Below are 20,365 nucleotides of genomic sequence, written 5' to 3' on the forward strand. Positions count from 1 at the left end.
TTTCTTTTACCTACCTGCCTCTTCGCGAAATTGAGAGCAAAATGAGGCACAGAGATGATCAAAGGAATCCTGGCACGAGTCCTTGCAGGTTACTTGCAGTGGATAACGATGTGGATGGGCTGCCCAAGTTAGCTGGCAGTGACCCGGAGTCGAACCTACCGAGACCTATTCTTCAACATTACTCGTTGGAGCTCCATAGCAGCACAATTAAATCTAGTTTTGTTGTCATTTTCATGCAGAATACCTTCAAAATTAATGACTTCTCTGAAAAGACGAAATGTGGAGTTTCGCCCCTGCTGGCCTGCTTCTCAGAAATGTTTACAATCCGTGTATACAAGGTGTTGAAAATTAATCTTTATGGTTTTCTTAAAGTTCAGCACAAGGAGGCACGCGAAGACCACCTTTGCAAATAAGTTATGTGATCAGGGGGATACAGAGTGAGATCATAATTACAGCTGTCAGCAGCCCAACTGAAATTAAATAATTAACTTTTTGTTGACTGCAGTAAGTGGATATGTTTGCATTGAAAAACTAGCGGCAGTCACGTTTCTGCGCAGTATCAGTTAGAATAATTCTTCTAGCGTCTCGGTGCTGCGAGATATCCGACTCAAAATTTTAATTATTCACATGATTACGCATGCACGAGAGTTAGGATCGGCGGATCGGGATCGGCTCCTCCCTGATTTGACGCGGCTGTTCCCTGCCGCGTTTAATCTGACAACGGGGCGGGGCATCGGCAAAGATGAAAACTGTCCCCCTTCCCTTCTCAGTTGGCGAAATAAAAAAAAATTTAAAAACCGGAATCGCTTACGCAACACGCGAACGCGACGATGGCGGCAGCTGCCATGCCGAAATATTGGCGCGTGCGGAGAAGCCGGAGGGCAGTGAGCGTGGGTAAAAGCGACTAGACGAGTCGGCATGGTGATGGCCTGGGCTACCAAAATAAAGTGACTGCATGTTTACAAGTGCACTATGTGAGAGCGGAAGGGGAACAGCGATCATCCTCGCCTATGCCTCCGCCCTGCTGTCAGACTTAACGCCGCACACAACAGCCGCGCCACATCAAGGAGGAGCTTTGCGCCGATCGTCACTCTCTTGCATGCGTAATTATGCGAACCACAAATAAAATTAGGAGTCGAAAATCCCGGAGCACAGGCATGCTAGACGAATTCTTTCAAGTGAAACTGTGTACAAAAACCACTAACTCTAACTTTTCAATACAAACATACACACTTACTACAGTCCATTTTTATTTATTTATTTACTTATTTATTTATTTATTTGTTACATACTGCTGACCATTCTTGCAGGCCTTAAGGCAGGAGTGACAACAGGAATACAACTGAATACAAGCTCAGTGCACTAAAGCGAAACAAAATCACATAACAAAAGAAAAGAAAACATCAAAGATACACGCGTCAATGCGTACAAGCGAAGCTATAAACACTGATTCTAATACACATGATGACAACGTGCCCACACATTTCAAGTGTGAAGGCGCCTACAGCGCCCAATTTCTGATCGCTTGTAGGAATCAGTCAATATTTGGCCGTTCAACCACATCAGCAGATAAGGCATTCCAGTCTGGAATCGTCCGAGGAAAGATAGAGTACATGCACATGTAAATCTGGCATTTATATTCAGATACATTTCTTGAGTTAACAGACCAAGTAAAGCGGCTTACGGCAGGTGCTATGAATACGGATTGATCAATTCTTAACATTGTGATCTAGTGAATAAAAAAGTTTTAACCTCTCATGATAGCACCTCGTTTCAAGTTTTCCTAGTTCTGCTCTTTGTAGGAGTTTAGATGGGGATACTTTCCAGCTATAACAGTTGAAGATGAACCTAATAAAATTTTTTGATATTCTCTAGTTTAATTTTTAGCTTCTGTCCAGGGATCCCAGGCCGCTGTAGTGTACTCCAGTATCGGCCTAATAAACGACGTGTACGCCAAAACATTATTATAGGTTATTTATTAAATTTGAGTTAATTGGACTGCTGACAGAGGTAATGATCATCTCACTTTGTCCCCCTGACCCCATAACTTATTTGCACAGGTGCTCTTCGCATGCCCCACAGTGTCTCATTTTAAGATAAACATAAAGCTTAATATTGAACAGCCGGTAAAATAAATGTACAGCATCGAAGACCCTGATATTCAGTTATACAGGAGGTTTCAGCGTCAAAAAAACACTTCACTGAAAAGAAAAATGGGTAACCTGGAGGCAAAAGAAATATAGAAAAAAAAGCTGGTTAAAATGCATCAGGAAAAAAGTATGTTACCGATTATTGCGGTACAAATGTAAACTAAAAAAAAAGGTGGTCAAATTTCTGGCAGTCAGATGGGAGGACGAGTTCGGTTGGTCCTGCCGAAGAGCAGGCTGCGTTGACGGAACGGCAGTGGGAGCAGGCCGCGCGTCGTGCGTTCAGCCGAAGAAGAGGCGTCGTTTGATGAACGACGCCGGGCACTCGCTCGAGAAAGGGCTCGCCGTCGACCTGCCAGGCTCGCTGTGAGGGAGAGCTAAGTCGAGGCGTCACGTCAACGAAGAGCCACGGATCCCGAGCTTCGCTTGCGCCTCTCTTCACAGTAGTGGAAGGGCGGACATTCTGAAAGTTTGTTATATCCATCAATAAATATGAGGCCACTATGAAGCTGTCCTGTGTATGAAGTGGCCAGGTTCTTCTCAAGGTTCGACTTACGCATTTTTGCCTGGTAATCTTCGCAACCCTGTTGTTGTAGCAGAATAAGTTCAATTTCACAATACCGTTCACCCGAGGCTGGTTACAGGTCGGATAAATGAACACAAAGTCGGCAATACAAAACACGAATAAGGCTTTAGCCAAAGATTAAATATTAGAAGGAGGAGGAGGAACAAACTTTTATTGAAACCAGCACTTTAGTTGGCTGGGCCTAGGTTTCCAACGTGGGACGTCGCTAGGTTTCCAACTTGCCTCTTCGCCGCCTCGCAGGCTTGCTGGGTTGCCCAGAGTTGGTCTTCGAGGTGGGAGCTGCGCAGGGCGGCGTGCCATCTGGACGAGAGGGTCACAGTAATAATTGTCGGATATTGGTGTTTACATTCCAATAGCCTGTGGGGAAGCGATGCTGCCTGAGTCTTACAAATCTTACAAGTGTTACTAGGGTCTGGGTAGATCCTGTAGTGATATGTTAGTGACGCTAGGTGTTTAGGCGAAAGGTGGTTGCCTGTGCTTTGTTTAGCTTGTGATGAGGGATGGGGAAGGTTCTTCTTTAGCGATGGAATGATTTCGTAAGATTGTTGTAGCTTGTGAGGCGATCGCGTTCCACCGGTATTATGTGATATATATATATATATATATATATATATATATATATATATATATATATATATATATATATATATATATATATATATATATATATATATTATATCAGAAATCATCAAAAGATATAAATGTGCGAATAGGAATGTGGCAAATATTGTAGTACAAGGCTCTTTCGTAAACGGAAAACAAATCACATGTGACACCAAAGAAGGAGGAAATCATAAAAAGAAAGAAAGCATCGGCTAATAATTCAAATGCATAGTGGTCGGAAAACAATGACAAAGAGCAGAAATAGTGCCACACTCTATTGCAAATAAGTACAGCGAGGTCACCCTAAAACTTCAGTTGCCGTAACGGAGATGACATGAATGCACCACCATGTTATAAGCGAAGGTTACGTAAGGCAGGACGGCGTCGCAAGTCTTACGCTTGACGTCGAATTATATTGCTAGCGTGTCGGCGAGGTTCTCGTTCAGCTGCTCAGTAAGACCATTCGTCTGAGGGTCGTAGAGGGTTTACTCCTGTGGCTTGTCTGGTTGTATTGCAGAATGGTTTTGTAGAGCTCTATTGTAAAGGCCATTTCTTGGTCGGTGACAAGGACTTCAGGGGCACCATGTTGCAGCAGGATGCTCTCGGCGAAGAGTTTTGCCACTTCCGCTGCACTAACTTTTGTCAGAATTTTCGTTTCAGCGAAGCAGATGAAGTAGTCTGTTGCCACGAAGTTCCACTTATTTCCGGGTAGGGTCCCAGCAAATCCCTTCCTATTTGCTGGAACGGTCAGCAAGGGAGCTCGATCGGCAGTAGTAATCCCGCTAGCCGTGTCGGTGGTACCTTGTGTCGCTGGCAGTCACGGCGCATGGCTCTGCGTAACTGGCGACGTCGGAGGTCAGGCGCCGTCGATAATATTTGTGTTTTATTCTTGCTAGCCTACGGGAAATCCCAAGGTTTGCGGTTGTCTGATGGTCATTCAGGGCATGCAGCATTTATGGCCGGAGTATTGCCGCCACAACAAAGGTAGTTCGCGCGGACAGGGGAGATGTTCTTTTTACAAGTACGTCGCTGTGTAAAGTAAACAAAGACAATCCAGGCCGAAATACTCTATGGGCAACGTCGCTCTTGCCTACTAGGTACTCCACCAGGCTTCGTAACTCCGCCTCTACCCTTTGCTGTACGGGGGGAAGTCATCTGCAGTTATTGTTCTTAGGAAGGCGACGTCGTCCAGTTTGCCTTGCGGTGACGGGTCAAAAAGGGCGCACGACAGGCAGTCGACGTGAGAATGCTCCGTCCCGGACCTATACACCACAGTGATGTCGAATTTCTGTAGTCTGAGGCTCCATCGTACTAGGCGCCATAAAAGAACCTTTGAGTTTGTCAGCCAGCACAAGGTGTGGTGTTCGCTTACTACTTTAAAGTACCTACCGTATATGTAAGACCGAAATTTCGCCGCAGCCCAAACTATCGCAAGGCACACTTTCTCCCTCGCAGAATAATTGTTTTCCGCTTTTGCCAGTGACCGGCTAGTGTATGCTATTACGCTTTCCACCGCGTCCTTCCTATGAACTAGCGCAGCGCTGACGCTTACGCTACTTGCGTCAGTGTCGATTTCAGTCTCGGTGCCTTCATTGAAGCGCGAAAGCACCGGCGCTTATTGAAGCCGTTATTTAAGCTCCTAAAAATACACCATCTTGCACTGTATCCCATTCAATATCGACGTCGACTTTCCAGAGATCAGTTAATTGTTCCGCAATTGTTCAATGGTATTTTACAAAGCGCATTTAACAGGCACACAAGCCAAGGAATCTGCGCACTGCCTGTTTGTCGACGGGCCAAAGGAATTTAACGCTGGCAACTGTTTCCTGCCAGTGTTGGGGTAGACTCCAGAGTTGCTGACGATGCGGCGAAGGTACGGAATCTCTTCGTCAGGAAAACGGCACTCTTCCGGCTTCAGGGTCAGTCCTGATGACTTGATCGTCTCTAGTAATCGTGGAAGCCGCCTCAGGTGATCTCAGAAATTCGTGGCAAAGACTACAACGTCATCCAAGTAGACGAGAGAAGTCTGCCACTTTAGTGCCGTCAAGACTGTCTCCATCGCCAGCTGGAACGTTGCAGGTGCAGAGCAAAGCCCGATAGTCATCACCTTAAACTCGAAGAGGCCATCTGGCGTGATAAACGCGATCATCTTTCGATCCCATTCATCGACGCCAATTTGCCAATAACTAGTCTTGAGATCCATCAAATAAAAGTACTTAGCATTGCAGACTCGGTTTAACGCGTCGTCTATGGACAGGCTTTTCTGGGGCTGGCTGATGTCGTGCCGCGGAATTTCATTTCATTGCCTTAGATCTCCTCATTCATTCTTGCGCCGAAACTCGGTAATGGCTCCGGCTTAGTGCTAGATCAGATTCGTTGGCTATTGTGCAAAGCTTTGCAACTGGTTGCCGAATCCCCAATGACACAGAAAAGGAGTCTTTGTATCGTCGGAAAAAACTTTCGCGTTGTTGCGTACTCGTCGGGAGGGTTGAAAATATTTCGAACAGTGGTTAGGGAGCTATGGTCGTCGAGGTAGGTGCGGTAGTATCCGAAAGCACAAATCGTGGAGGGCCTTCCCACGCAGTCCCAACTTTGTTCAACTGGGTGCCAATGGGTACACTCAAGACGGAATAATGGGGTCATTTGTCCACTAAGGCGGTGACTGCACGGCCGTCGAGGAGCACGTGGAAGTCGGTGGTTCTTTCTTTTGCATTGCCTTTAGATCCGTTAGATTTTTCCTCGAGGTATGCGATCGTCATGCACTTGTTGACGTACTTGAACTCCTGGTTGAAGTTGGTCAGTATCACGTTCGCTTATCGTCCGTTTAATCGCACGATCCCTCTTGCGACGCACATTTCACAATCAAGCAGTAGACGTTGATCGCTGCCGAAGAAGCCTTCTATGTCTGCAGGTGTTTCGGTAACGACGGAAATGACAATGCTGGAGTGAGGGGTGATGCTCACTTGATCTTCGAGCACACTCAAGGCATAATGACTACGAGCGCTCTACGGCAGTATCGCTTAATCTTCCGACAGCGTTATCAATTTCTACTTCAGGTCAATGATAGCACCGCAATGGTTCAGGAAGCCCATGCCGAGAATGATGTCTCGTGAACACTGTTGGAGGATAACGGAGGTGGCAGAGTACGTCCAGTGAGGAACGGCAATTCCAGTGCTTAAATGATATTGCGCGACATAAAAACGACACGGACGTGAAAGAAGACGACACACCAAGCGCAAGGTGTGTTGCGCTTGGTGTGTCGTCTTCTTTCACGTCCATGTCGTTTTTATGTCGCGCAATATCATTTAAGCAATGGATTACCAACTTGCCCGGAATGCTGCTCTCATTAAGGCAATTCCAGCCGTGCAGATTCCAATACATGTTATTTGTTGTCCTAGAGCTGTCAGGATTTGAGGGCCTTCCCACGCAGTCCCAACTTTGTTCAACTGGGTGCCAATGGGTACACTCAAGACGGAATAATGGGGTCATTTGTCCACTAAGGCGGTGACTGCACGGCCGTCGAGGAGCACGTGGAAGTCGGTGGTTCTTTCTTTTGCATTGCCGTTAGATCTTGTCTTCGTAATGCGACTGCGTCGCGTTGACCTATGCATGGTTCGTCGGGTCATGAGGTCTTTTTATTCCGCGTAGTCTTTGCTTGTAGACTTCTTCGGAATGGCGACGTCTTGTTCAAATGTCATCGAGATAGTCATTTCGGCGTCTTCATCGGTGGCGGAGGATCTTGGTCAGTACGGCGAACAGCAAACGCACCTCCATCGGTTGCTGCTTTTACTTTTCCGAACATGGGCTTGCAGACCTACCGCGGGATTTGCCGGTGTATGGTCCGAAAGCACTAAAAGAAATTAAAAATAACGCAATCTCCTCTCTCCTCCTCCGGCGCCGGCGTTCACTCTCTCTTCCTTCGATCGTGGCTCCCCCTACGCAACGCTGAACTAGCAGACGCTTTGCGAAGTCACTCTCCCTGTTTTTCGCGCATCTCACTTCAACGCTAAGTAATTGGTGAGAAGAAAAAGCGCGAAGCTATATCAGCAGTCGGCACTCCTTGTCGGCACCGCTAATTGCTTTCAAGGTACGGTGCGAGCGGAGCTGCCGCTACCCATGTTCATTTGGACACGGTTTACAATGGTTCGACGTGGATGGATAAAGTGATAAAAAGGAATAACGAATTCTGATGATCGGAACGTCGTCAACGCACCTCTTTTCCTACGTACCGTCACCGCTTCCTAACGTATGGTGGTACACACAAAAGGTGTCTAGTCGCTTATATTCAGGCCAAAGAAAGACAATGCCATGGAATGTGTGATTGAATCGACAAAAAGCACAAGCGTTTAAAGATGAATTCATTGAAGCCGAATACGAAAGTTGCAAATAAACGCATAGCCAACATGCCAACTTAGGAGCGAAAAACTAACGAACCGCATACAAGTAGCAGCATGAGAGATTAGTGATGAGCGAAGAATCGCTCGCTTACCTCACAAAGCCAGGACCATTGCGTTGGGTGCAAATCAGCCCGGTTGATTTTTCGAGGGCAAATCTTCCTCCGTGCCACGTCTCGCTAGCAGATGGAATACAGAATAGTCGCTTTCACTTGTGTCGCACCCGGAGGCACAGTAACGCGACATCGCGAACACAGAACTACGCTACAAAAGCACAAACGAGGCGCTAAACGCGGTGCCTGCCTACGATGCTCGCAATGCTTGGCACTGTGATGGCGACGGAAGCAAAAAAAAACCAAAAAAAAAACAAGCGGAGCATCGAGGAAACGCGCAGAGCAGGAGCACGGCGGCGATCGTCAAAGGATACTGCTACTTTTGATTTTTATGGAGGGGCTTTATTGCGGTCGGCGTTTTGGCGACGGTTAGATGCCTGGTGATGGTGAACGGACGGTCGTCGAGAACTCCACTGAGTGGCGGCGAGGTAGTCGACGATATCGCGAGGACGTTCATCTTGCTGCAGGCAAGATGCATTCACGCGAAACCCTCGTTGTCTCATCTCGCGATGTGGGTACTGGCGGTAGACGTGGCTGGCTTCCCCGCAGCGATAGCAGGCCTAGCGGTGGTCGGGAGCGCGCGAAATGTCTGCCTTCCTCGGGGCGTTACGCTGGCGGAGAGACCAGTGGGGTGGTAGTGGTGTCTGGCGATGGTATCGCGGCGTCAAGCGGCCATGGCGCGGGCGCGGAGGGGAACAGTGAGCGCGCGCTAGGGCGCCACAGGTCATTGTACCCGGCTTAGGATGCGGTGGTCTAGAAACTCTCTGTGAGCACTGGATTTCCTCTCGCACTACGTCAGCAATCGAATTCACTTAGCGCTGTGACTCTGGGAGCACCTTCTGTAGTTCCCCTCGTTGGACTGACGTTATGGCTTTCCGCAGGTAATTAGAGCAGAGTGCTTGAAGGTGTCGGCTTTCTGGGGCCAAGCGGCGATTTTACTGTCTTGGATTGGATTGGAAGAACTTTAATAAAAGTCCTGCGGGACGCACGTCAGCGCGCAGTGGGCGTCTCCCACGCAGGGACCGACAGGGAATACCTGGCGGCCGCTGCGCGAGCCTGCTGGACGGCCCATTGCTGGTCTTGTAGGAGCGGGCTTCTTAGGGTCTTCTCCCACTTGTCGGAGGTAGAGTCGGGCGGAGCGTTTCTGCACTCCCAGAGCACGTGTGCGAGTGTCGCCGTGACCCCGCACGAGGGGCACGCATCGTCTGGGTAGACGTCCGGGTAGATTATGTGCAAGGTGGCCGGGTTTGGATAGGTATCCGTCTGTAATAAGCGTAGCGTTAGCGCCTGCGGCCTGTTTAGTTTGGGGTGCGGGGGCGGAAAGAGGCGTCGTCCCAAGTAAAAGTGTTTGGTTATTTCATTGTAGGTTATTGGGGCATCCCTGTTCGCCTCCAACTCATCGAGACGTAGTTGCCCGGGGGTGACGGCGCGGTCGGTAAGCGCGCGCGCAGCGTCGTGGGCTGTCTCATTGAGGTTGGGCGGGGCGCCCGGAATCCGACCCAGGTGGGCGGGAAACCAGATGACGGTGTGGTGTTTGAGGGTGCTTGGATCAGCGCCGCGAAGGATGCGTAACGCCTTGACGGAGACGACTCCTCTCTCGAACGCTTTGATGGCTGGTCTCGAGTCGCTGAATATTGACGTTCGCTTATCGTCGAGCATTGCCAGGGCTATGGCCACTTGCTCCGCCACCTCGGGATCACGTGTGCGTACCGTGGCGGTGTTTAAAGTTCGTTGCGAGGACGAGACCGTTACCGCGGCAAAGGCTCGGTTGCAGCGGTAGGCGGCGGCGTCCACGAAAGCGACGTCGTCCGCTTTCTTGTTTACTCGTTTGAGGAACGCGGTGGCCCGGGCTTGGCGCCTGCCTCGATTGTGTTCCGGATGGACGTTTCGCGGAATGGGTGCGATCGTGATCAGGTCGCGGAGCTCGCGGGGAATCGGCGTAAGCTCCGGTGGATCCTGGGTGTTCAGTGGGAAGTACCCGAGCTCGCGCAAGATGTGACGGCCGGTCTTCGTCATCGTCAGTCGTATCATCTGCGCTCTCTCCTGAGCCTCAGCGATCTCTTCGAGGGTATTGTGCACTCCGAGCTCGAGGAGTCTTCTGTCTTCTCATATTTCTAACGTCTTCTAAACAGTCGTAGCCTCCGTCAGAAATTCTGCTACGGTCTTGAGCGGGTTGCGCATAAGTCCGACAAAGAGTTCTTGCTTTACTCGACGGTTGAGGAGCCGAATTTTCTTCTCATCAGACATATTCGGGTACGCGTATTGGCAGAGGCGCGTTATCTCCTCAGTGAATATCGCTATGTTGTCGTTCGGCAGCTGCACGTGCTTTTGCAGTAGAGTGTCGGCTCGCTCTTTGCGCAGGAAGGTCGTGAAGTCTGCAGGAAGCCGTCGAGGAATAGGTCTCATGTGGTCAGGGTAAATTCTAGGTTCTCAAGCCATGTTCTTGGGGCGTCTTCTAAGCCGAAGTTGCTGCAGCTTGTCGTTGGAGTCTCAATTATTGAACGCAGCGATCCTTTTGTATGTCTTTATACAGTTTTCAGGGTCTTCAAAGGAAGAGCCGCGGAAGTTTGGTGGCTCCTTGGACTGGTGCATCGCGGTATCATGGTGGAGTTTCACGGTCTGGCACTGGGGCTGCCACTGTGGTTGTTGGGCTGGCCACGTACTTCTTGGTCTTCTCAGGTAGAAGTCTGTGCTCCGGGGGCACGTTCTGTAGCCTGCGACTTGGTTGCTGCTCCAGGGCGAAGTTGGTGCGATCTTCGGGTTGGGTGCTTGGATCGTGGCTTTGCGGAGGATTCCAGTATATCAACGCACAAACATTATTCACTTAATGTTGACGCGGCAGTACACAGCAGCAAAATTGTGAATAATCTAAGTTTTTATTGCGCTAACCTGTGCCCCAAAAAAGCAAGTAACACTCAAAGCACAACGACAGCGGACAACGCAGTTGATGATGGTCGGAATCGGATCAACGGGTCAAGCGCATCAGCTTTTGTGCATAAGTCGCTGAAGGTCCCAGAGTAATCGCTGGTGCTGGCGTGTCTTCCAGAAAGTACTACACGATGGGCGTCTCGCATACAATCAGATTACACAAAGTTCGGTGGCGACAGAGAACGGTTAGCACCATCGATAACATTAAAAAAAACTTCCGATACATGCAGCCGCGTCTTGCGCTGAGCAATAACCTTTAACATTCGTTAGCTGGTGAAAATAAGTCAACCGAGAAAGATAAAGTACACGTGTCAATATGTTGAGCGTGCTAGAAACAAAGTGTCGAATCCGCGTCTTCCTTTGAAAGAACAGAACAAGCATTGAAAGTTCGGTGTACTCTATTCAGTACACTGGGCGTTAACAGTTACAAATCGAAGCTTTTACAGCGAAGCTTTATATAGTAAGCCCTGCGGTGGTCGACATCTGTCCCTCTACCGCGTCACGTAGACATGAAAAAAGTTTCATGTCCGCTTTCTCGCGAATGCTCCCTACGTTTCAATCTAATGTAGGTATCTTGGAAAAGATTACACTGAAATTGGCTGCTAAAACGACTCTATCAACACGTCAAGTTTCATTTACATGTCATAATTAGGTAATCCGAAGTGAAGTTGTAAGCGTAACAGAGCTTTCGTCTACTGTCAATACATGGTCGTCTACCGCGGGAGTATGGTTACAGAGAACTGCCGCAACTCTTGTTTCATCAAAACTATCCCGAAACAAATCAGATGACAATTAGCTGCTAAGAAGACTAACATAATTCCGAGTTTGATCTAATTTCCACGAATACGGAATTCCCATGGAAGTTGTATATATTCTGAAATTCCCGTCAGCCATGCGGCGGTACTTGCACACATCACTAATTCATAAAAGTATGAGTATAAATCACTTCGCAGTCAAAAGATGCATTTGTTGTCTGCGTCCAATAATAATAAAATATTAATAATAATAATAATAATAATTGTTGTGTCTTCAAGTACGCATCAGCCTACTTGCCAGAACACATGTTTATTGCAGCTTGCAATACAACGGAAAAGAACCACAAGGCACTTACGCGGCCGTCTTATATAGCTATACAGAGCTACTGATCAGTGACATCACAGACACACACACACATGTACGTGTGCTCTATCTAAGATACACAATTCGACTTCAGTGACGTCAGAGTGCCACTACAGGTTTCGATCTAAGAGGTGATGACACAACACTCCCTTCTCCCCCGAAGTGTTTTTAGTAGCGGTCGGGTGGTCGTCTTTGCCGGGTGCTGCGTCGAAGCTCCTGTTGGGAAGATGGCGATGCGCCACCGCTGGACTCCCCGCCTGCAGACGATGGGTACGGAGGAGTGGCCTGTTTGTCGATAGCTACTGCCTTCTAACCTACTTGATCGGCGTCAGGCGTCTTTTGCGCACCTTCGTCGTTTACAGGGTGTGCACCTAGAGACCTGCGAGAGACATGTCTTGGCTACATGCTGGAAGTTCGGTGTTTGGAGACGGCCCCTGAACCATCTCTCGCGCTCCTTCATCGTTTACAGGGCGTGCAGCTTGAGACGTGCGAGTCGCAATGCCTTGGCTACATGCTGGTGGGTTAGGAAATGCTGCATGAACCGATTGCGGGAAGCAGTCCTGGAATGTTCGCGGTCGCAGATTATCAACATGAACGTACCGCTCTTCGTTCCCTATCCCGACCACTTAAGTGCTTGAACGCACACGTTTATTTACCTTGCCGCTCAACCACTCCCCTTCCCCGGGTCGTAGACCCTGTACAAGGACGCCTTCTCCTTCCTCGAAGTCCCTCCACGCACCTCATCGCTGATTTGCCGACTGATTTGTTCGCTTAAGTTTTTCTTTCATCCTTTGCTCGATATTCAGATGGCGAAGGCTCAACCTTGTCCTAGGTTTCCACGATAAGAATAGCAGGGCCGGTGTGTCCTCAGTGACCCCTGTTGGCGTGTTCTTATATTTGAATAGAAACTGGTCGATCCGGTACTGGAGAGACTTCATCTGCCCATTTATTTGTTCGTCGTTCACCTGCTTAAAAAGATTTTTTTAAGCCTGTACACAACGCTCCGCGCTGCCATTCGATGCTTGGTGATAAGGAGGCGATTTAGTGTGCCGAATGCCATACCGTCTCATGAATGTCTCGAAAAATGCTGACGTAAACTACGGACCATTGTCTGTTACCACTTCTTCCAGTAACCCGTATGCGGCAAATACTGTGTGCAGCTTCTCTATTGTCTTTTCACTGCTAGTTGACTTCATGACAAACACTTCAACCCACTTTGAATATGAGTCAACTAGCACTAGAAACCAATGCTGGTCACGATGAGCAAAATCTAAGTGCACATGCTCCCACCGGTGCATAGACACTCCCCATGACATTACAGGAACTTTGGGTGCCGCATTTTGGGTCAACTTGCATGTGACACATTCTTTCACTGTTTGTTCAACGTCTTGCGTAAGGCGGGACCACCACACGTGGCCTCTAGACAGCATTTTTATACGTGCCATCCCAGGATGGCCTTGATGCAACAACGATAGCACTTTTCCGCGAAGAGACATTGGCACTATCACTCGATGTCCCCACGTCACGTATTCTCTGTCAACAGAAAGCTCACTTCGTCGCACAATATATGGCGCCAAAGCGTCATCAGACACTTTTGAAGGCCAGCCGACCTGCGTGTAAAACAACACCTTCGATAACAGCTTGTCTTTGCTTGTTAGCCTTGGGTACGACTGCTAGGGGCGTAGCCCAAGCGCTTTGCTGTACACGCACCAGTACTCCCGATTCTACTAGTAAATGCAATTCCTGTGCTACGGCGTCCCTGAGTGCAAATGGCACAGGTCTATGCTTACAAAAAACAGGTGTACTGCTGTCTTTTAGCACTAAGTTCACCGATGTGTCAGCTAGCAGTCCTAGTGCCGGCTCAAACACTTCCGAAAATTTTTCGATGATTGCGGGTGATTTATCGAGACCGATATTGCACACGCTCGTCCAAACCAGCTTCAAAGCCTCTAGCCAATTACGTCCCAACAGAGTGTCACACATTTGTGGTGTTTGGACTACAATTAAAGGCAAGGTCGCTGTTTGGCCTTTGTGCTCTACGCGCACCGTCAACTTGCCTGTAATTGCCAGCGGGACACCTCCGTACGTTTTTAGCCGTAAACTACAGCTTTCTAGAGGTAAATCAAACCAATATTGCCGGTACATCTTTTCTAGTACGATAGACACAGATCTCCTGCGTCAACTTGCATTTTGACATTCCTACCTGCCACAATAACTTTCCCTATGTAGCTACCGTCAGTATTGTTACATGAAAAAATATGCCTCAGCAAAATATCGTCCTCACCACTTATACGGTCCCGAGTCACCGGAGCCTTCTAAACCAGTGCTCTGTTCAAGGGCCTGTACCGAACGTGGCGTCGTTCTGCAGACGCTTGCCAGGTGTCCCACCTTTTTGCAGGCATGGCATCGATATTTGCGATGCGTTGATCCGCAACGGAAACAGTCATTTGATTTGGCTTGCCGCTCCCTGTCCTTGCTCGCTGCCCGTCTTGTCCATGCCGTGGCCTCGGGTTTTCTTAGGTGGGGTTGATGAAGCAGGTTCACTTCGCTGAGTTCTTCAGGTTGAATCTTCTTTGTTTCGGTGCGAGCGAGTTCCCGCTTTTGGCAAGGTCATAAGGAGCTTGGAACGTCAGGGTACTCTTCTTGAGGAGCTTGGCTTGTGCTGTTTCGTTTCGCAGTCCGGCCATGAACCGATCCCGCAAGGCGTCATCCAGGAATTGCCCGAACTCACAGGATGCAGCCAACCTTTTCAGTTCTAATGCAGACGTAGCAGCTGGTTCGTTTTCTTGCTGCGACCTATGGTTGAATCGGAATCTTTCCGCTATCACCAAGGGCTTCGGTGAATAGTGCCCTTTGAGAGTCCTGACCAGTTCGCCGTAAGTTTTGGCTTCGGGCTTCACTGGGGCCAAAAAATTCTTCAACGTGCGGTAGGCCTGTTTTCCAATGGCCGTCACAAAAGCGGATACGTTCAAGTCGTCGCTGACCTGGGTAGCACGGATGTAGTGTTCGAAGCGTTTCACATAAGATTCGAAGTCTTCGTCTCCCTCCTCCGTGAACGGGTGGAAGCGGCCGAAGGAAGCCATGCTGTGGTAGTCCGCCTAGGCGCCTGCTGTTGCCAAACTGATGGAGCCGCGACCAGTGCTTCAGCCGTGGCCCGGTTATCGTCCGCTATGAGAATCCCATCCTCGTCGCCACTGTTGTGCCTTCAAGTACGCAGCAGCCTAATTGCCAGAACACATGTTTATTTGCAGCTTGCAATACAACGGAAAAGAACCACAAGGCACTTACGTGGCCATCTTATATAGATATACAGAGCTACTAATCAGTGACGTCAAACACACACACACACACAGGCACGTGCACTCTATCTAAGATACACAATTCAAGACTGCAATGACGTCTGAGTGCCACTACAGGCTCTATCTAAGCGGTGATGATGCAACAACAACAACAATAATAATAATAATAATAATAATAATAATAATAATAATACCTATATTACGACGTATCTGTTGGAGCGAGGTTTTTGGGCCCGAGTACTCGCCGTCGAACCAGCCGAGGCACACAGCAGATGATGATGATCACACAAAACTGAAGATGAGAATCGGTCAATCTAGGATGATGATAATAACATACAGATGAAGGGAGACGAGAGATGCCCAATGGCTAGCTGAAGCTAGGATGACCTTCTGCTATAGCATGTCCGCGACATTTTCTACTATGACTTTCCGCTCGGCTAAAGACATGCAGTAAGGACGTCGGCGCAATATAGACGCTTAGTCTGTGTGAAGGCGCTGCGCTGCAACTGTAGTTAGGAGCAGAGTCGAGGAATGGACATCAAACGAATTTGCGTGTTTCTTCTCAAATCAAGCCGCTGCTGCATCTCAGAAGCTGTCATCATCAGCTGCAGCCATCAGCAGTGGCAAGCCACTGATGGCTGCAGTAAGGGCGGAGTTACAAGCAATAGCACAAGTAGAACAGTCGTTGGAGAGCATAGGTTTAAGAGGCACGGCGCACACAGGCCCTGCGTCGGCTGCGCAAGCTGCTGTGGCGCATTGCGGAAGGAAAATTTTCTCCGATGTTGCGTTCGTGGCGGTGACGAGCGCTGAGACATTGCAAGATCGAACCACACCTGCTGCAAAAGCGATGCCTTTATAAAGGCAACGGGAAGAGGGCGAGACCAGAACGTCACCATGGTCAATATCGTTTGATAGAACGGCAACAATTCATTGGCGGTCTGGAGGTAGTTCAGTATCTTCCGCAGCAATCAGACGCAATGGCCTGTAAGTTTCTTCTCAAATAAGTAGTCAGTGTCGTTAAGTTGTACGACGCGTTGCCCACAATAAATGGCCGCGGAAGCAGGAGAAAAAAAAATCCCACCCTAAAATAGGTTGATGAACGTACGAGGACTACACAGCCAACTGAATATGGTGAGGATGTCATCGATGAGGACGCGGGCAGTACAAAGAGCGGAAGGCCGAACAGCGTCGGTCAATCGTAAGGTGTGACTTTTTTGAGGCGGGAACATAAATTAGCATGCATAATGGGAATCGTTGAACCTGTGTCCACCAAAGCATCGAGGAGAATCACTTGACCACCGAAAGCATATTGGCGGGGCACGCTGGAAAAATTTGAGTCCTGTTGAAGTGTGCAGTTCTTCCACCAAAAACTGCATCGCTTAGTTTTCCGGAAGGACGGTGGAGTTGAGTGAGACAGGCCGTAGTGGTGACGTGGAGCGCCGGAACCACGAAGGGGAGCGGCGTCAGGCTGAACGGTAAGTACTTCGGTCTTCTGTCGATGCTGGCAGAGATGTAGAGCGGAGCGGAGGTGAAGAGAAGCGCGGGCTTTGCGAAGAGGCTCCACTGGAAAAGTTGCGCTCAGACATGTCGTACGCCCGACGCTCGTCCTGCTGGCGCTTGCGGCCGAAACGTGAAATACGGCCGCGATAGCCGCAATAATGGCACGTGGGACGTGGAGAACGCCAAGGTGGGTTCCAGGTGCTCCGAGAGCCAGTGCGGTCAGATGGGCTGGTGAAGGCTAAGGCGGCATCAACGTGATGTTCTTTGGAGTCGCGGTAGCAACGGATGCGTAGGGTTTTAACGGGACCGTTGAGTTGACGTGACTTAGAGGCGAGGCAGCAACTTGCGCGTATGTTGGTAGAGGAGGTGCGTTTGGCAGGCATTCTCAGATCATGAACAGCAGGTTGCCGTTATCCCTCAAGAGAAAAGTGTATAATAGCTGTGTCTTACCAGTACTCACCTACGGGGCAGAAACCTGGAGGCTTACGAAAAGGGTTCTACTCAAATTGAGGACGACGCAACGAGCTATGGAAAAAAGAATGATAGGTGTAACGTTAAGGGATAAGAAAAAAGCAGATTGGGTGAGGGAACAAACGCGAGTTAATGACATCTTAGTTGAAATCAAGAAAAAGAAGTAGGCATGGGCAGGACATGTAATGAGGAGGGAAGATAACCGATGGTCATTACGGACTGGATTCCAAGGGAAGCGTAGCAGGGGGTGGCAGAAAGTTAGGTGGGCGGATGAGATTAAGAAGTTTGCAGGGACGACATGGCCACAATTAGTACATGACCGGGGTTGTTGGAGTAGTATGGGAGAGGCCTTTGCCCTGCGGTGGGCGTAACCAGGCTGATGATGATGATGATGATGGTAGAGGACGAGAGACTGAAGGCTGAACTTGCGTGGAGTAGGTTAGGGGGGGGGGGGGGCAGTTCATTCCGCATGACCTCATGCAAGGCCGCACCTGAAGGCGGACTAGGGCACACTGACGGCGATGACAAGCCCATTGATTGTAATCCTTCGCATATCATGGCTCTTATCATGAGACGCAATTGTGGGTCCGCCGTGTAAGAATATTCTCCAACGTCTGGCTTAAGGCGAACAGATTCAAGTTCATCCAGGTGTTGACACGTTGTGACGACGTCAGTGATTGCAGCGTGGTTCTTGATGGCAAGCGCATTGAAGGTGGCTTCCATAGTGTGGCGTATTTTGCCTGACTCTGGCATAGATGAACCTACACAGTGGCAAAGTGCAAGAACATCCTCGATATACGACGTGTGAAACTCTCCTGGCTGTTGGCGAGTACCGAGGGTCTACTTTGCGATGATAGACCGAACCGCCGGAGTACCAAATACATGACGGAGCTGCTGCGTTAAGGCAGCCCAGTCAGTTGTGTCTATATCGTGGTTGAAGAACCGTGTCTTCGCCACACCCGTCAAATGGAAGGAGACATGACGGAGCATGAGGAGGTCGTCCCAACTATTAGCGAAACTTACTCGCTCGCAGCCGTCTATCCAGTCCTGCACATGTTCCCCACGAAGACCAGCGAAGAAATGGGCGTCACGTTGGTGGCTGGCTAAGATATAACGGGAGGCTTGCGGTGACGGAACGGTAGCGGTGGAAGTGGAGGGTGGGTCGGTCTGAAACATGCTAATGGGCAGCGGGCCCAAGCGGGGGCCTGAACGAATCTCCATGGGGTAGACTGAGTGAGTAGCGGACTGAGAATCGAAAACTCACCTCCAACACTGGCGTCTCTGATAAAGCGACGTTTATTTGACCCTAGTACTTGACGTCGAACCGGCCAAGGCACACACCCGATGATTGTGGTCACACAGGGATTTGAAGATTAGGATCGGTCAATGTTGGATGATGATAACATACAGATGAAGAAGACGAGCGTAATAGACGCCAACAATATATACATAGATGCGTCAATTTAGGTAAAACATACCCGAGCGAATATGTATAGGGCTAAGACCCGGTGTTCCGTGGCGTCTGTTAGTAGAAACTTGTGATTCTTCAGAAAGGGTCTAAGTTCAATGACACATATCCCTGTGTGCTCGCGGACCTGTAAGGTGCCCTTGAACTACATTTATCACACTTGGGACCTAAACTGTCCTCACCAGCAATGACTCGAGAGTCGTTGTCTTCTTCTACAGCTGATCTGTTGGCACCCCTCGGCGCGACCACGCGAACGCGCTCGTGCCACTGCTCACGCGTTCGTCGTCGTCGGGCTCTTCCACAGCTGGCTTCGTCGCAGCTCATCATTCCAACGCAGCATTTCACCTCAGACGTCGTAAAGGGCAGGCCGCGTTTACAAGGGTATGAGGCACTGCTTAAGGGAGTATGAGCCATTCATTGTCATGCGCGTACACATTTAATAGAAAAGGTTATACGCAGATGCATGTGCGTACATATATTGTCACGATGGCCACAGATCCGGCCAATAAAAGCGTTCTTACTTTTGTTCAAAATGCTGCGTCGCCTGTGTGCCGAGCGCTAAATAGTTTCGCTAGTCATCCACCTTCACAGAGCGGAATTGCTCATGAAAAGTTTAGTACTGTTCCATCACGGAAGCAAATATTTTATTTGGAAGGAAGCCGTTTATTCACTTGCGCGATACTCTGGATGCAATTGAGAGTGCAGTAAGCATAGTAGAGAACATCGATGTTATGTCTGTGCCGCCAGAACCAGCTGAACATACGGATGATGACGTTAACGATGACAGCAGTGATGCTTTCGCCGTGAACGACAATTGCGGTCTCATTTCATCATACTGGCCGCGCTGGACCAAGAGCTGTTTGGTGCCTCTTGAGGCTTCGTTGACCTGCAGTGGTGTTTTGGCTGAGTATCGCGTGGTTTCAGACGTCTCACTAACGTCACCTTAGTCCCTGATTTATTAGGATTCCTTGCATCAGCCGTGTTGGGCTGATGGCGACCAATTCTTCTGGCCAGGCGCTATCCGCCTGATCACCATCCCTGCCACCTAATGAATTGCCTCTAGATATATTTTTTTCACAAGGGCGTCAGCACTATTCCTGTAGCGTTCGTGCCTACTAATGGAAGTTCTAACAGGCTCACGAACCCACAAGTTGTCCAGAAGGAAATTAAGACCGTGTGCAATCACTTCCAGACCATCGCTGACGTGCGAGCGTTGGACGGAGAAGTATAGTGTGTCGGTCAGCCGACCAGATCTATGTTCAAGAGCTACTCGTTCTGCTTGGGGCACTATATTGCTATACAAAAGAGAAAAAACACAAACACACATGTGCGCAAACTTTCAGCTGTTTATTATCCGCTATCACACGTCAAATATATACGCAAGGGGTGAATGTAAAATAACTATATAACACAATATGCAAGAAGAAAAAGAAGCCAAACTATGCACATCGGATTTAGCAATGACAAGCATGGCTAGATCAAACATCCGTCTATGAATTTAAAAGCTCAATCTGCCAGTGCCACAGAATGTGTATGAACGTGGTTTCCCCAAGTCATTTTTGAGCACAAAAACGCTTCCGAAATTTCACGTGCTTTTTTTTAGATTTGCATTGAGCCAAGGTCTTGCTTTCTTTGAAGAATGGCTTGCACTCGCATTGTGCGCAATGCGTCGCCAAATGTCCTGGCGACTGGAGCATTTTTGTCGCATACCTATGGTCTCTTAACCTGATAATAATA

General features: G+C 49.0%; 1 protein-coding gene and 1 pseudogene across 1 annotated transcript in view; one reads left to right on the forward strand and one right to left on the reverse strand.

Moving 5' to 3' along the window:
- The window catches only part of LOC135897944 (cytochrome P450 3A9-like), a 336,077-nt gene that overhangs the window by 294,161 nt on the left and 21,551 nt on the right, over nt 1-20,365 (forward strand). The gene's annotated exons all lie outside the window — the stretch shown is intronic.
- LOC135897888 (uncharacterized) lies at nt 12,677-15,140 on the reverse strand (annotated as a pseudogene).

This window comes from Dermacentor albipictus, chromosome 2 (genome assembly GCF_038994185.2).
Source record: "Dermacentor albipictus isolate Rhodes 1998 colony chromosome 2, USDA_Dalb.pri_finalv2, whole genome shotgun sequence".
Classification (NCBI taxonomy): domain Eukaryota; kingdom Metazoa; phylum Arthropoda; class Arachnida; order Ixodida; family Ixodidae; genus Dermacentor; species Dermacentor albipictus.